Here is a 19,075-nt window from a genome sequence, read left to right on the forward strand (position 1 = left end):
GGGAGTAAGTATCTCAAACGTTCTCCTCCGAAAGGGGTTTTAAGGCTTTCTCCAGCCCCCCTGTGCCCGCTATTCCTTCGGGAATAGGAACTGTCACTGAGTGGGCGCGCCTGGAAATTTCTCAGCCGTCTAAGTCTCCTGTGCACACCGCGAGTAGGACTTGACTCGGTTTTAGAGTCCCACCGGGGAGGGATGGAATTTGGGGTCCCAGCCAACGCCCAGTCAACCGACCCATCCCCTGCCCCTCGCCTCCACCCCGAAATGGGTCTCAGCCAGGACTAAAAGGAGCGCATCCGGTTGCAACAGTCTTCGAGGAAAAGTTCTGCCTAGTTCTGTGCATCTAGCAAAACTCAACCAAGGGAATGCGTTTTGCGAAGCGGCGTTTTTTTGGGTTCAGTCAGTTCAGTCGGTACTGGCTGACTTTACTAGTGAAGCGAGATAAGAATTTCAAACAGGGCCGTCATTTTCTGGTAATTCGTTTTTAATAATAAAACAAACACATGCAAATCCGCTTTTCATTTTTACTTTTGAATTTTACCAGAAATCCCAAGTTGGATATTACGCATAACCATTTAGGATGGTGAGGCTGTCATTTAAATCCATTTTCACTCGGTCTTTCCGTTTCTTGAGCACGGCTGGAGACGACAGCTGGGGCTCGCAGGATCTTTGCTCCGACTTTAATTTGGCGCTTCTTTAGGGAAACTCCCGCTTCCGTCCGAGGGCGCTTCGCGGAGCGTGACAGCGGGGCCCCACCCCACGCCAGGGGCGTAAGGAGGTGGCTGTACCCCTATCTCCTAGCCGCGACGTGCGCTCCCTGCCTAACAGACAGAGGCGGGAGAACTCCGAAGACCGAGACTCCAGCCGCTTACTCCCCACCCCACGCCTTCTCACTAGGCCCCCCTCCCAGCGTGGTCTGATTTTGAGGTCCCAGGGTTACTGGAGAGATGCGTGTCTGTTTGTGGTTCGAGGATGCGAATGTGTGTAGGCACGCGCTCCAGCTCTGCCCGCTGCATTTTGGAGACAGGATTTGACTCCGCCGGTTGCACCAGGAGACTTTGTCCGGGGAGCCCTGGACCAATTAGAACGAACGGGCCCGGGTTAACTCTGTTTCCTCCGTTTCCTGGCCTGTCCTCCCCAGCTGCTCCCAGCTTCTCTCCCAGCTGTTTCGTGTCCCCCAGGGCGAGAGGCCGCAACAGGTTCCAGTCGCCGCGTGGCCAGGTTCCGTGCGATCGGGCGAGAGCACGTACGGCCGAGCATGCCCCCCGGATCTCTCTGCACCCACAGATCAGTGGTCAGCCTTGGGTCTCCCCAAGTTGTAAGCGAGGCTGGAGCGTTCATTCACCCTCACACTGGGGAAAACCTTTTTACCTAGTTGTGGAGCGCACAAATAGGCGTGGCAGAGGAGCCAGGACGCGAGTCGGAGGCGCATCCGCGCTGCAAGCCACAGGACTGGGGAAGGTCCCGCTCCCCCGCCCCGCGCCCACAGCACACGTGTGCCCCGCACGTGTGCTCTCAATTCCGAAGCTCGGAGGAGTGATCGTGCGCATCCGGCTCAGCTTTCAGGTCTCCTGGCACCACAGGTTATGAGCCTTGGGCCCGCGCGCTGGGGGATGCTACTCGTCAGGTGGCCAGAGGATTGCGGCGCCTGAAGGGGCCTCAGGGTAGCCCGTCCGCCTGTCTGCTTGAGGCGGGAGCCCTTCTTCCTCTCCTGAAGACGGAGACAGCGGGGTGCGGGCTGCCCTCTGCTCTGTCGTGCTCAGCTGGACCTGACATAGAGCCGAGCAGGGACCTGGATCCTGAGAGAGATCGGCCTCCACGCTTTCCGCCGCGTTTCTTCTTCGCCCAGTTGATCTCTTACTCCTTTTTCTCTATATTCCTATCTAAACTTGTTTTTAGAGCAACTAGAATTTCCAGGATACGTGCCACCTATCCTAACAAACAGAGTGGCAGAGTTTCTGATAGAGACTCCCCAGGGCGGTAGAGGGTGGTCGAAGGGCAGCTGTGCGTGTGGGAACTCCATCGGACGCTAGAAGGGCTTCTAGAGGGACTGCTCCTGCTAAGAGAAGATCGTGTTAAAGAGCTCAGATTTTCAGACCTTTGAAAAGGATAAGAGGTAGAGGTAGAGAGGACCTCAGTAAACTACACGTAAGTCAGTGTTTTTCAAACCGAGGGTCCTGGCCCATTAGTGGTTTGTAAAATCAATATAATGGGTTGCGATCAGAATTTGCTTTCAAAGAAATATAATAACAGACAAGCAACCAGGAGTCCTTTGCACAGAATAGCCGAAGGGTAAAATGTCTAAGCACTGTTGGCTGAAACTTTGGATAGGCCACAAGTATAGACTGTATTTATGAGCGTGGGTCTCAGGAAAAAAGTCTGAGAGCCACTGCTGAGGGACCAGTCTATGCCGGAAGTAAAGGAGGGGTGTTGCCTTTACTGAGAGATGCTGATAAGGAAATTTGAGCACTGTGGTTTTGTGGTTAGTCTTGACTTTTCTGTATATTTTATTTTTTGTTCCCCATCTCCTCCCCATTTGCACCAAGATTCCACATTTCTTTATCCCCTAGCTCGATGAGTGCTTGGAGCCCCGTTGGGGCATTATAAGGACCAGGAGACAAGCCCACAAAGCCACTCCCTTTTCTTTTCCCTCTGTCACTTAGCACCTGGGAAGAGAGTGAACAAAGAAGACGTTTCCTGGAGGAAGCCAGAGAGAGGGTAGGGGAGTGACCCTCACACTGACCATTTACCATGTGCCTGGTCTTTTCATTTATTGCCCAACTCTAGGAAAGAAGCAAAGCTTTTTGAGGAAAATAGGTAGAGACAGGGTTGGGTAAAGATAGTGAAAATACTGAGAAAGATCAGATAAGTGGGGACTGAGGGGATGGAAGAAGAAGGGAAGTTTGAGGATTTATTTAATCAGAGTGCTAGAACTGAAGGCCAGTAGAGATGGGAAGGAGAGGACTAGAATGCCCTAGAAATGCAGGATGCCAGGGAGCCAACAATAATGTGGATGGGCTTGGAGAAAAAAGAAGTAATCAATAAGAGCAAACAGAAAGGGCACATAAAGAAGGCTGGGGGTGTGGTGGGGTGGGCAGATCTAAGATGAAAGTTGGATGTTGAAGCCATAATAAAAGGATTATGTAAGGGGAGGGTGGCTTTAGGTGTGGGAAACCTTGGGTTAATGGGGACCACACAGCAGTTTCAAGTTATGTCATAGAGAAATTAAAAGAGGAAAAAAAAAACATTGGCACAGAAAAATACTTCCCTTGTTATTTCATTCTAACTAAAGAGCTTCGAAGGCAGGCTTGTTTCCAAAGGGGTGCTGCCATCTCCAGGCTGAGGTGATATGGATTCCTTTGAAGATTCAAGCCAACCTGAAAGGCAGAACCAAATGGCAGATGAGGCCACCTTCCATGGTTACTGAGATTCCTCAATCACAATGTATAACTCTGCTTGTCTTGCTGCAAGGCTAGGTCTCAGCTCATGTAATCCTCTCAACTCCAACCTGTGAGGTTCAAGTTGTTGCTCCCATTTTACAAGTGAGATGAGGCTCAAAGGTATTGTTAAGTATCTTGGCTTCTGTGTGCTTGGAATAGCTGGAATTTGAACTCAGAACCAAGACTGTAATCCCAACTTCCTTGCTTTTATGCTACCTGGGGAGAAGGATTGTACCATTTCCCTCAGCAACTTTTAACAAAACTATGAATTTCTGCTGAGAGTTGAAGATATTGTATTTAGACTTCTACAGGAGAGAACTGGCTAAATCATAGTAGGGTAGTGATAACAGTGCATGCTCTTCTTTCTTATTTATGAGAATAATCCCTTCCTAACTAGGTTTTGATTGCTTTCATAGTTAATGTGTGAAGGAGTTCTGAGTTGCTTGCTTTGCTGCCCAAGAAAAGAATGGGAATGATTGCTGTATTTGTTTATGTCACTGAGAAAGTCATATTAAAGATAGTAAAGAGGAAAAATGTTTTTGCTCCTCAAGTTGTTTGAATTTCCTTTTATTAGTCATTTTATTTTGGGCCAGCTTCTACGTTTCCTCTCAGAAAAACCAAATTGCACATCAGTAAGCTCACTGCCACCACAGCCCGGAGCAGACCACTCTGTGAAAACGGGCTATGCACGAGCCATTCACTCTTTCTCCTACTTCTCCTGTATTTGTGGTCTGCAGTGTTTAACTGTTATGAACATTTTCTTAAAAGCTTCTCTCACAGTCCACCAAATGGCATGAATAGATTTTGCTTAGAGTGTCCAGTGTAGCATGATATTTCTCCAGAAGACTATCTGTATCCAACTTGGCATGGTCAAGGGCTGCCAAAATAGTCTTATTCCATTACACAATTTATTAGAATATAGCACTTGACAAAATATGGTGGATTTAGGTCAGCTGTTTGCTTATACAATAGATTTTGTTTGTCTTTGACATTTAATTCAAGCTTCACTTATCTGAGGGGTGGGAATAAGATAAGTATGTTCTGCATGTGTTCTGCTTCTTGTTTTATAAAACTTGCCTGTCTGAAGCTATCCGGAAATAATTCACAATCAGTAACTTAGGACAAGGAAGCCTTGTGACATGTTCTGAAAGTGCCTTTCTGAAATGAAGTTGTGAAAAGTTGAATTATGGAGACCCTAACAGAGGGTTTTATATTTGAGGAATGAAGATAGCTACATTTGCTTTCCTGGTCTTTTGCTGAATTATCCACCCTGTACAGTGAATTGATAGAGCTCAAAACAAGCTTCCAGAAGTCCATAATGAATCTATTTGATGCCAAGGATCTGTGTTCTGCGTAACTGTTCCACTCTCAGTAGTGCTGGGCCACATGTGTGGAAACATCAAAAACATTTGACAGATCAGCGACTTATTTTTAGTATATCGGAGAAAAATAAAGCCTGTTGCTGTAAAATCTGCACTTGCAGATGTGTTAGCCCTAAATAACCTTTAAAATTGGTCGTGGTGTGGTGGGAGATCTTGGTATTCATGAGTGTTTTGACATATTTGACATTTTATGTATGGTGTACTGCTCTGTCTGTCTTGCATTTTTTCCCCCTAACAGTGCATGTTTTCCTACTAAAATGCAGCTCTTGGTGTTTATATTTGGCATCTATAAGTTTCCTTATTGGATGGTTTGTTATTATTTATGCAAACTATGTTTTAATGAATTAGGTTATAACTACTTTCTTTACTATGGCCATAAAAGAGAGCCATATAAAGAAGAGATAATTTGATTTTTAGTTTTTAAAGAAAAAATATATTTGCTATATGTCAAACATACCAAATTTGCTACAGTCCTGGATTATAACATAAGGAAAAGCTATTCTATGGGATGATTATGCTTTCAGAAGCTGAGGAATTTGTGTGCCAGAATCTGGTGTAATGAATAGAGGTTTTGAAGTTTGTCTGAGAAGCATTTAAAATTGTCCTCTATTTGTTTATTTTTGGAAGGAATGTAAAGGATCCTTAGCAGGGAATTACCAGTTGAACTGAGCAATTTAGGTGGCCTTTAGGTAAGTATACTGTAAAAAAAAAAAATCTACATGTTTAAATATAGAGAGAATCAAAGATTTGGACACAACATTCTCTGAATAAGATATAGGTTTGATACTTATGGTCATCTTTCCCTTGCATCTTCTGTGTTAGTTCTGCAGGTAGAGCTGAGTAAATGAGTTCAAAAGATTTAGCTAATCTTTGGCGAGGCATTTTTCAAATTTATGAATACCATGTTACAAAAAGAATTGCATTTTTTTTTTGAGTGTTGGAAAAGGCAACAACTTTGAAAAGATTTTGCTACCACTTTTTACCTTGTGTGATAAACATGGGTGCTACGCAAGCTCTGTTCTAATGTCTGTTCGGACTTGTTGAAGAGGATGGATGGATTTGGCTGAAAGTATTGTAATTTAGAACTAATAAATCTCTAATTACCTTTTCCCCCTCTAAAGCTGATGTTGCTAATAATGTGACTTCCCTTTGAATGTTACTCTCTTTAAGACTGTTACTGACTCTAAGGCTTTGACATTTTTTTGTCCCAGATATTTCTCCTGTTGTTAATCTCCACCTGTTGTCATCTGCTAGGACCACGCTGTACCTTCAGGAGGAGGACAAAGGGGCAACTTCCTCTGTCCAGGGTGTCACTGCTGCTTTTCCTTTGGAGTGGAAGTTTTATATGCACTTTCCTGTGTTCCCTCTCCCTGGGGACTAGCATATCACCTCCATGACACACACAACAATTGTGGCCTGGTGTTTGACAAGAATACCATAAGTTTACTTTCAGTTAGCCCAAGTATTTAATGTTGCATCTTGCAATTCAAGTAGTATCAAGAGACCAACATGCACACTCTCTGTTATCTATTGGTATCTTCCAGTTACTCCTCAGGACTCTCAAAGCCTTAAGTCTTTCACATCCCTTTGAGGATTTTTCTGAGGAAAATTTCTCTCATAAAACACAAGACAACAGAAAACTTTAATATGAAAGGTGAAGTGCTGTTCTTTTAAAAATAGTATTTTGACTTGTAGAGCAAAGTGGGTGATAGAGACTAACACTAACAAGATTGTGAATCTCATTTCCAATGTTATGAGTTAGGAAAAAATGCAAGGCTCGTCTTCAATGTGCAGTGTTTTGTATGCTTAACATTGCTTTCATCAAAATATGTATTGTTGATTCATTCATTATCTATCTTGTATGTACTTAACAAAAAAAGCAAGAAAAAAAAAATCAAATGCTTGTCTTTCCTTGAGGTAATTTCCCTTAACATGTATTCAAAGTAAGCATTCCAATGTAGCATAATATAAAATAGTTATGGAATTTGATGACTGTAGGAAAGTTGGTGTGAGTGAGAAATACATCACTCATTAGATTGCAAGTAGCAATGTATGATACAGGAAAGGCAAGGTACTTTAAACAGGAAACTGTAAATAAGCATTTTTTCCTTTCTGTAACTAGAATATAAATACTTGCGTTAGGTAGACATATTCATAAATTTTGATGATAACTTAGTGAAACAGGACCATAAATATGGAAACTAGGCATACTATTAAATGTATATGATTTAGCAATGAATGCTTATTATTTTTAAAAGTCTATGTTCTTTTACTTAGAGAAATCAGTCTACCACTATTATGAACAATCTAATCATTTTTTTCCTCTAGCTAATAATGGTAACTCCCAAAATTGAAGACTGAACAGCAGTCATCAAACTTAACAACCCTATGATCAAATTACAAAACTGAAGAACATGAAACCTGTGATACAATTTCACAAAATCTTTTTTGAAATCTTATTCAGATTAACGTGAGCGCTGTCACATGTGCTGAACATTGATTGAAAGAACATAAATAAAATGAACTGTTGTCTGGCAGTAAGCTGACTTGTGTGGTGTGATTCAGTGGAGGTGCTTGTTATAAGGTTTTTATTTAACCTTATTATTAACAATCCTTATAATGGGCAAAGATCACATTAATTACAGTCACAAATGTACTGAATGGAGAAGTTGGTGAGACCAGAGAAATACAGAGGCACAAGGAGAGGTCAGACATACACGGAGAAAATGAAGCACTTCTCAGCTGAGAAAGATGAAAGCAAATACATCCACTACATGTGTCAGCATAACAGGTTTGAAATACAGATTATAAGTGCAAAGGAAATATTTGTAAAACGCTAATGCTTGGAGTGAACGCTAGATAAAAATTTTGGAAGAAATAGTCCACATAAAATTAGAGCAAAAAAAAGAAAAATCATATATGCTTTTAAAGCTGCATGTCCAGGGACTTCTCACCGTCAGAACAAGAGAGGTGCTAATCTTTTCCTGAAGAAAGCTTTAAGGAGGCAGGGCCAGAATCCTGCATGCAGTTCTGAACCTCCCAGCACCAGAGGGATGTTGACAAATTGGACAGATTTCAAAGAACCACAACAAAAATGATTAAGGGCTGGAGCAGTTGACTTTGGAGAAAAGATTAAAAGAACCAGTTATGTATTGCTTATCCAAACAAGACAAGCAGTAGACTGGGGAGGAGAAACAAGAAAACCATGTATGATTATTTGAAGAGTATAAATATCAAGGTAGAAGATGAACTATTTAGATTGGTCCAAAGTGGTGATAACTTTGAGATAAGGGGAAGAAAATAAGTAAAGAAGGATTTAGAAAAATAATTTGCATAGCGTTATTTGTAAAATAATGGGACCAATTTTGGGGAATTAGTAAACTGTATTGCATTATTATTATTTTAATGCAAAAAGACCATTTATTCACTACTAGGAAAACTTTGAGATAAGAAGAAAAAAACAATAGTTTACTTCAATTTAGAATGGGAAGAGTTTTAAATGTAGTTTAAATGAAATATGACACGTTTGAATAAAGGTCAGAGTGAATCTTAAATGAAGCTATCCTAAAAATAGACTCTTTCCTACTTTCAGAGGTCTTCTGAGCAGTAGCTGATCTACCCTTATAATATTCTAAAGTAGGGTAATCTTACCTTGGTCAATGGAATAAGAGGATTTTAATGTTTTATTTTAATAAAATATCCCTTTCATGGAATTATTTCCCCTTATAATGGAAGCAATGTTGATGGAACACAGCGCACTAAACCCACAAATACATAAAAGAAGAAAGAAGTGCTCTCTTTTGTCTTTTATTAGTATTTTCTCTGGCATGTCCTCTGAAATTTGGTGCAGCTTGGAAGGGAAGAGCACGAATGGAATGAAGTAGCCACTTTAAATTACAATAAGCAAGGAAGTGAGGGAGAGGATATTACAAAGCATCCTGCTCTAGAAGCCAAGAAAGGAAAATATTTCTTCCAGCATCAATAAAAAGTAGAAATAGATCTAAAAACATTAATAGTTTAAAAAAAAAATAGAAGAAGAATAAGAAGTAAGGGAACTCAAGACTCAAAAGGATTGCCTGCTTTCCCTGCCATAGGAAGGGAGTGATTTTTCTGTGCTGGAAGATGCAGTCTGTGCAGTAGAGAGAGATGGAGAAAGAGAATCTCATTAACATGAGCTCTCCACTCCCCATGCACTTTGAAACTGCCTGCTGTCAGGCTGCTGAGAAGCCAACATATGCAGGCTTCCAGGGCGTGCCTGCTGCAGAAGGCTGCGTGTAATTATTTCTGGATAGGATCCTATATGTGATTCCATAATAATACTGACTTATAGTCTGGCTTTATTTGAACTGATAGTTCCTATATGCCTAAGCTTCTGACATAAGGTGTCATGTTGGGAGCACACAGGTATTTTCTCTTAAGCTGCATAGTAAATGTTAATGTCTGAAATCTGGTGCATTTAGTGTGCTGATTGGAGGGAAAAAGAAAGCCAACATTTATTTTTACATTTTTGGAGATGTTGTTTATATCCAGTACATGATAGTTTGTGTCAATTATAGTGGGTTGGTTTTATCTGGAGTATCTTTACATTTCTAAAGTGTATCTTTTATACCAAAACTTACCACATAATTTTAGCTTCAAGATAGCACATAAAGTGTCTGTGTGGTACCTTCTTAGTCTGCCGCAGAGGATCCCAAGTATTTTTATTTATTATTATTATTTGTTTTAAAATGGTAAAAAAAACACAATATCCTAATAAACGTCAATAAACTATATTTACTGGACAGTTTTATTAAGTGAAGAGGATGCTATAAGATTTCAGTATATTTTTTAATTCATTTTGTAAGTGGTCATAATTTCTGTTTTTATTTTAGCAAACTCCTCAGTCCAGAGACTTAAACATTTTTGCCTTAAAAAGCAATAGACAAGAGATTACACAGGTAGAGTATGCTGTAAGCAAACATTTATAATCACTAAACTGCTTTACTTTTGTTACTGTGCTAATGATTTAATGGAAAAAATGACCCTACTTTTACACAATTAATTAAAGTAAATAAAGCTGCTATTATTGACTTTTTCTTGTAAAACTAATGATAAACTTTTCTAACAAGGAACATTTCTGCTGTAGCTGTGCATTTAAAACTACCACTGTGGATAAAGGAGGGGTTAATTTTTATTTTCAGTGCTGTGATTAGCTTATTTCAAATACTCTTAATTCTTCTGATCATTTAAAGGAATGTTGAATTTTAGATTATTCCATTTAACCTAGGTTCTACAACTAATGCCAACGTCTGTTTATTATTCTAATTTATTTAATAGCCAAGAATTTGTTCTAAGTGCTGTTAAGGATTTTTTTTTTTAATGAATTAATCATTTCTTTTTCCTTTTTAATCTTGTAATGGCTCCAAAGTAGAATCTCAGTCCTAACCCTTCCATTTGCATGCTAAACCTTTCATTTAGTTTACTTTGTACATTATTTTGAGCTCAGGTTTTTGACCACAAAACTTTATGAAGTGATTATGCATTTTTCTTTTTTTAAAAAATTTTTCTGGATGTGGACCATTTTTAAAGTCTTTATTGAATTTGTTACAATATTGCTTCTGTTTTATGTCTTGGTTTTTTTGGCCATGAAGCATGTGGGATCTTAGCTCCCCAACCAGGGATCGAACCCTCACCTCCTGCATTGGAAGGAGAAGTCTTAACCACTGGGTGACCAGGGAAATCTCTGCATTTTTTTCTTCCTGTGCTGTTTGTGGTTCCTTTCTGTCTGTCATTTAAAAGCAAAGGATAAGTCCTACCAGGGCAGAGGGATCATGTTAAGGAAGCTGAGGGGCAGTGACACTGTATAAACGAGTTGTCTAGATCCTTGCAAATTCATTAGATCATTGTACAGCATGTAAATTTTCTTTGGGTACAAGAACATTATTATTAACCATGACATGGCATGCAATACTTATAATGTCTATTTTGTGAATTAGATTGATTTTTGTGATGGTTAACATTTGCTGTCTTCTTAGGAAGATAAGCACTTGTCTTTTTATAGCATTATCAAATGAACTTAAATTATCAAATGATAACTCACAAGGTTATCTAAGGCCACCTTTCTCTGGGCCAATCTTGTCTTCTTTCCCTTGCATGTCAAAGACAATATTCCAGTTTATCTCCAAGTACACGTAAGGATTTGTCATGGAATGGGGATTTGAAAAAGAATTTTATGAGCACTTTAATATTAGATGCTAACTACTTTGACTATGCCATTAAAAGCAATGAAAAATTTATCTTTTGATAAATTTCTGGGACCTAGTAAAAATCCTTAGGCACTCAAGTATTTTACCCCATAGTGCATTAACACATTTATATTCCAGATAAACGTCTCAGAAATGACTGTTTTTAGGCCCACTTTAGGAAGGGCATATTTTGCATATAAAATATTATGATACAGTGACAGAATATTACAGCATTTAGTGAATGATTTTGTGAATACTCTCCCAAGTGTTTTTAGGATGCCAAGTGTATATAAATTACATTATGTACATTTGGCTTACTTATACAAAATGTATTTATTTATAGAAAAAGTAGTTTTTTGGGATGATTCTTTAACATATGTGAATAACTTCCAGTGATTTTTTTTTTCCAAGGAATAAGATTTGAGTTGGTATGAACAAGAGAGTTCCTGACAATGGTAAGCTTTGTTGCTTAACACTTTCTTTGTGGATTTATAAATAAGGACTTATGTTCTAAAGATGTGCACAGTGCAGAGGAAACGCTTGAGGCAGTAGACATATACTATTACATATACAGATACCCAACTGCTTTGACACTAATTAGGGCATAAATAATGGCATACCTAACCAAAGGCAAGCAAAACATTTGCGTAGTCATTAAAGTAAAATTTACTTCTTCACAGGTTCAAAGTTCATGTTTAAAGCAGTCTAGGTCAGTTAGACAAAACGTAAACTAGTAGATGTATGCACAGTGCCCAGCCGCTCATTGTACTGAGTGCACTGAACTCCCATTGAGAGTCTAGGATCTGGAGACTTGTGGAACTAGGGAGTGTTGACATATTTAATAAGACAATCCTTGTCTTAGAGCTTTTTATTTTCCGTCAGTGTATATAAGGTTCTCCGTACCTATCTTGCTCCCCTTGTTCATTTCTATTTAGAGTTTTTAAGGGAAGAGTGAACCCATATTATGCTGATATCAGGAGCCCTTCAGGAATTAGATTGGTTGCTTTGTTTAAAGCTCTCTGTTTTAGAAAAATAAAGGGAAGAAGCACACTCTCATGGAATGATAGCTTTAGGATCCTTTAGAAGTACCCTGTGGAATAGTTGTGAACAGTTGGATATGAACGTGAGAGTTGACTAAATTCAAGATGATTGTTATTCCATCACTCAATAACTTAATGCATTGTATCATGTACAAGATAGAGGGAGATTCCTGGCACTTCCTGTGAGCACTGAAATAAAAGTAGCAATCATTGTAACTAACCAAACACTTAAGTTTGCTGAGAGTTGCAGACTACTAGCTGTTTTAACTTTGAGCAAATTTACCTAGCCTATCTATGCCTCAGTTTCCTTTTCTGTAACTGTGACAAAAAGTAGTCTGGCATATGATGAATTCCCAGTAAGGTATGGTTATTTCTATTGCCACCATCTCATTAGGTCCTGAGAATACAAGCAATTTTAATTTCAATTTCATCTTCCACTCATTCTTTTTATAGTTGTACTTGGTACTTTGTGATATTGTTCAATCCGAAGGGCCATTTTTGTGTTTATTTAATTGACAAATCTTGACAGCAAATTCTCTATGTGCTACTGTAGGAACACAGAGAATACAAAGAAGAAAATCCATAGTCACTTTTGTCAAGTCTCTTACATTTTAATAAGAAGGACGTGCATGAAAACAGGGCTTCCCAGGTGGCTCAGCAGTAAAGAATCTGCCTGCCTATGTAGGAGATGTGGGTTTGATCCCTGGGTCAGGAAGATCCCCTAGAGGAGGGAAGGCAATGCACTTCAATATTCTTGCCTGGAGAATCCCATGGACAAAAGAGCCTGGTGAGCTACACTCCATAGAGGGGCAAAGAGTGGCACGACTGAGCACAGCACACAGCACAAGAAAACAAACACTTTCAGCAATTATGTTAAAGGCTCTAAATAGGGACCTCTAAGCCATGTGTTGTGATGGAGTACTCAAGTATTCCTGGGAGCATCTCTTGCAGAGAAAGTAAGAGTTTACTTCTAAGACAAAAGGAAATGTAAGATTAAAGACCTAGAAATACGAAAAGTCCTAGGGTTTTCTGGGAAATGCTGGCATATAAAATCTGAAGGAGAATATATTGGCAGACACAGATTTGATAATCAGAACCTAGGTTCTGCAAAGCCATACAAAGGAATTTATATTTTATACTTTGACTAATTGTCAATCCATGAAACTTCAACTGGGAAGTGAAATCATTGGTTAACTTTTCATAAAGATCACTCTGCCTAAACATGGAGGATGGATTGAGGGTGAGAAGTTGCTTTAAGAAATAGAGAATGTTGCATATGTCTAGAGAAAAGATGGGTCTCTGAATTAAGGCAATACAGCAAAGGGGACTGGCATGCAGTCTGTCTTGGTCTCTGAGGTGCAGGGGTGCTTCAGGCTCCCCTTCTCTATTCTAGAATTCTTTCAGCGGTGTCTTGTTCTTGAACAGATGTTAGCCATTCTTGTGAGGGGGAAGCAAAATCAGGAAGACTCTACGTCACCATCTTGGTGGCGTCACTCTCCTTACTCTTTTGAAAGTGGTTACTTATGGGGAGATGAATAGTATTGAGAGAGGATGAAAAAATTATTTCCATTTTATTATACAGATTTCTGCACTGGTAATTCCCCTCCCCCCTCCCCAGGTACCATGTGCTCATTGGTGAGTTTTATAAATTAAAAAAATTGATAAAATTTTCTCATCATCAAATAAAATTAACCAAAAGGCACCTACTCCTCATTGTTTTCTTGTGGGTTCAGAATGTTTTCTGTCATGGAAATGTATACCTTGAAAGTTGTGACTATCTTAACTTGAGAAATAATCTTGTAATCATGTAGCAAGCTGTATTTTATTTCTGACTGTTTTATACTTTATTATCAAAGACATATTTGTCACTTACTACTTAATAACATTTTTTGCTTTTCTTAAAGAATATATAGAGTACCAAAAAAAATCCTCTATCAAGATTGTCACAACAGCCTTTGGCTGTGAGAATATCAAGAAATGACTGATAATTAGTTTTCATTAGAGAGAAGAGAGAAGCAAAGAAGAATAAATATGTTACCATATATGTGAGTCAATCTAGGATTGAGAGTTCTATTTTTTCTTCCATGTGAATGACTTTATTTTTTTAAATTATAATTCTACTATAGAAGGATAAATAGCACATGAATACTTCAGATTTGTAACATCCTTGAAAACTTTATTAAGCATAAAATTTGTTCATTTAAAGAGGAGCAGTATTTAAATTAAAAATATATACTGCTGCAAAGAGTATAAGTTTGTTTTAATGGGTTATGGAAAAAATACGTGTTCTTCGTGACTTACATCTATCAAGAAGATAAGAATTTTAATGGATCTTGGTGTTCTTTGTTGTTGTCTTAAACATTATGTTAGCTTCAGGTGTACAACATAATTATTTCATGTGTGAATATTTTGCAAAATAAATATATACCCATATTCTTTCTTCTCATTTCAAATTACTTGTGAATAACACTAGGTTCTTTGAAAATATACTATGTTTCCTGGTTCCCTTAAGAAAAGACCTATTCAGGGTTCTCTGTATCACCTCTCAGCTTCAGACTCTAAGTTCAGAGTCAGGTTTGTCATATATCTTGCTGCTGACAAATCTTATGCAAAGAGTAACCCCAGCATCACAAGTGATGATGTGTTCTGTGAAGGCAGCTTCTGGGTGTCTAGGTCACATTTCAAAGCATCAGATTGCATGGTCCACTCCAAGGCTATGAATTCTTCAATGGACAGATGTTTGTGGAATATGCCTTCTTTTTTTAAAATTTTTGCTGTGATTATTTCTTTGAAGTTTCTACAAAGCTAAGCAAAAATCAGGGTTGTGGACTGTTTGGGGAGAAGAGTCATTGTTATTCCAATGATATCTTATTTATAAGTCAAGAAAAGTCTCTTTTATACCATTCTTCTTTTTCAAGTTGTTGTTGTTTAGTTGCTAAGTTGTGTCCAACTCTTTTTGCAATCCTGTGGACTGTAGCCCGGTAGGCTCCTCTGTCCATAGGATTTCCCAGACAAGAATACTGGAGTTGGTTGCCATTTCCTTCTCCAGAGGATCCTCCCCATCCAGGGATTGAACCCATGTCTCCTGCTTGGCAGCTGGACTTTTACCAATGAGCCACCAGCAAAGCCCCCTTTTCAAGTAGAGTGATGTAAATGCTCAATCTTTTTGGAAAAAAAGAAAAATACATGTGCCCTAAGGCAAAAATTGTACATTTAAGTTATGATCTTTTATGCTAAGGGAAAGGTGTATAAATGTTGATGCATATCAAAATACAATTCATTAAAATGAGCATTTGTTTTTACAAAGAATTAATACAATAGATTTGGCAAAAATAAGAATTTCATCCTTTAAAACAACAGGTCTGTATAAATCATAATTTCATGGAGAGGTGTAAAGCACCCATGTATTGCTAGAAAGATACAACTATGTCTATGAAAAACATACTTTCATGTTTTATTTACATTTTGTGTATATTTTACTGAAAACTTAGGGTAAAAATCAAACGTATTGCCTATTGTTAAAAAATCATGCTTGTAGCCTCCCAAATATCTATTTCAAGGTTATAAATATTTACTAAAAAAAGACTCAATCTGTAATCAAAATAAATTATAATTCAAGGACAAGGTAATATCATGTTTAGAACTTAACAATCAAAAATCAGACAAAAAAACCATCACTGCAGATGCCCTTGAAGCGTGAACTGTATGCTTTTTTACTGATCCCAACCAGGCAAAGAATTTTTACCTAAAATAATTTCATTTTTCAATTGTAGGTTAACTAGGCATGGCAACCCACTCCAGTATTCTTGCCTGGTGAATTCCATGGACAGAGGAGGCTGGTGGGCTACAGTCCATGGGATCATAAAAAGTTAGACATGGGTGAGCAACTTTCACTTTGGGGCTTCCCAGGTGGTGCTAAGTGGTAAAGAACCCACCTGCCAATACGGGAGACTTAAGAGACATGGGTTCCATTCCTGGGTCAGGAAGATCCCTGGAGGAGGGCATGGCAACTCACTCCAGTTTTCTTGCGTGGAGAATCCCATGGATAGAGGAGCCTGGCAGGCTATAGTCCATAGGGTTGCAAAGAGTTGCAAAGAGTCAAACACGACTGAAGTGACTGAGCATGCAGAGTCTTGAAGTTTTCGTTTTTAATCCTTGTGAAGATTTCCTGGTTAGCCAGTTCATAAAATGCAGCTCACTTGGAGCTCAAGGGACATTGTGAGGTAGAGAATGACAGGATTTGGGTCTGGAGACAAAAGCAAGAGCTGGATCACCCAGGATCTTTAAGTGGCATTATCCTTGTCCTGAGGGCAATGGGTCCCCAGCAACATAAATTACCAATAGATATTATCATTCTTATTGGAAAATGATGGCTTCTTTAAAGAAGACTTTTCTCTGGGATCAAAAGTGCCTAAAGAAGAAATTCACATTGAAAATAAGATATTCATTCATTAATTAAGCAAATATTTATTAGATTTCTATTAGTACCAGATAACATGAGGGATGTAAAAATGAAAAACACAGATCTTTAGTCTAATGGAGCAGTAACAAAAAGCAACAAATATGCTATATAGTAAGCAGTGCTGGACTAGATGTATGCACGTTGTATAATAAGAATGCAAGGACACATGTTTATTTCACGTTGTTAGGAAATGAAAAAAATCTATGAATATGTATAGTTTTTCTATACACGTAAAGCTTATAGAAATTATTTAAAAATACTTTAAGCGTTTGTATGAGTGTATGAAATCCTCAAAGTTGTGTAAGACTTTTCTTACTTACAAAAAATATTACACAAGTGAACTTGATATGAGCTTGACACATTCATTGTTCTGAGTTGACCTAAAACATTTTAGGCCTCAATATAATTTGATGTATAGATGACTATATTGCAAATCCCTCCACAGAAGAAATTGCTGAGACAAATATAGATTTATCTGCTCTGTTACTCAAGACTCTTAGTGTTAATTCATTAAAAAATGTATTGAGTACCTAGTATGTATCAGGCAATATGCTAGGGCTGGGGATTAAAATGGAAAAGAAAGACATAGTCTTGGCTCCTCCAGAAAATACAATCTAGCGGGAAATATAGATAACTAGACAGTCAATCTCACATTGTTGTGTTTTTCTAGTTGGTGAACATTTTCTTCTTCCCTGGTAGTTGTCACTTCTCAGTATTGAGTTGTTTCAAAATCTGATTTGACGTGATACTAATTAGTAGTTGTGAATGAGTAATACTGTCTTTTCTCATTCAGGAGCAACCTGCTTTGTTTATTATTCCTAAAACAATAACATTGTAAATATGGAATTGGTTTACATATATAATGTCTTATTTATTCAGTTGGCTTGTTTAAACCTTTTGGGAACAAGCCAGTTACAAATGAATGAATAATTATTTACAACTGTCATTGATGAAGTGTTTTCTATGTATCCTTTACATTCAGTAACTCATTTAATCATCAGAACAACCCTGTGAAGAGGATCTTATATTCCCCATTTTATTGAAAAGGGAACAGAAGTACTGAGAGGTTAAGTAACTTGCCCAAATTCATACAGCCAACAAATTGGAACCAGAATTTAAGCCCTGGTATCCGGGCCCCAGAGCCTTTGCTCTGAATCAATACACTATACTGACTCCAGAATGAATTAATGTATAAACATTCCATTGTATATGAGGGAAAATTTTAAATATCAAGAGTTCTAAACTATAAAGCTTTGATTGTCATTGATCATGATATAATCTGGTTGTCACAAAAAGATTAGGGGACCTTTAAAATTATTTCATTTGACTGTAAGTATAAAATAGAAAAAAAAGATAAAGTCAGTGATAATGACACATTGTAAGTGTTTAATAAATATTTGTTGAGTGACAATTATGAGACATGTATCAGATTTACCTGGTAAGATCTAAGCCAGTGAAAACTTAGTGCAGTTCAAGAATACTATGATTTCCCAACTTTAACACTTATATTTAGAGTCAAAAGTAGGCAAAACTGATATAGGAGATACACTTCTTTGTATCTTCACAAGGTTTCTTCTCTTCCAGGAATTATAAACATATTTCAGGACTATTCTGGTACTATCCTAAAAGGATTTTCTTTCTAAACTGGACATCAGGTGTTTGGAAATCAGCCTAAAACCAACAAGTAACTCCATGCTTCCATGCTTTAAAAAATGTAAAATTTCTTACTTTGAGTTTATTTCTAGATTCATATGCAATTATGAAAAATAACAGTAAGATATCTCATGTATCCTTTACTCAATTTGCCCCTTTGATAACATCTTTCATAACTATGGTGTAATATCACACCTAGGAAATGGACATGAATATATAATCCATTGACCTTATTCAGATTTCACCAGTTTTACATAAACCCCTTTGTGTGTGTGTGTGTGTATATATTTTATTCTATGCTATGTTACCACATGTACAGATTTGTAGAACCACAGTCAAGATAAAGAACAGTTGCTTCAACGCAAGAATCTCTTGTGCTGTCTTTTAATAGAACCTTCCCTCTCCCCAACCTGTGTTCCTAACTCTTGGCAACCATTAATTTGTTCTTCATTTCTATAATGTTATCTTTTCAAAAATGTTATAAAATGGAATCTTGTATTATGTAACCTTTTGAGGTTAGCTTTTTTCACTCAGTAAACTTCTGAGACACTAACTTTTAAAATTCAGAAAAATGACTGTGTAAAAATGATATGAAGAAATGGATATTTTTGAATAAGAATTCCTATGTGTTGCCTGTTTCTCCGACCACATTCCCTTTGCTGAATTACCTCCTTCTTCCACTATCTACATCAATTCACATCATGTCAGCAATCTTTTAACTTCAGTAAAAAGATTTTACCTGAGAAGGTGGAAATCACGCAAAGGGAATTGAGCCTGATCTATCATCTACCAAATGTGTTGTTTCTGACAATGAGCTCAAATGAAGGAGTTACATTTAAAAACCACATTTTCACCTTGGAAATTTTATGATTAGATT

The sequence above is a fragment of the Giraffa tippelskirchi genome, chromosome 3 (genome assembly GCF_054371585.1).
Source record: "Giraffa tippelskirchi isolate mGirTip1 chromosome 3, T2T-mGirTip1v1.2.pri, whole genome shotgun sequence".
In the NCBI taxonomy this organism is placed as follows: Eukaryota; Metazoa; Chordata; class Mammalia; order Artiodactyla; family Giraffidae; genus Giraffa; species Giraffa tippelskirchi.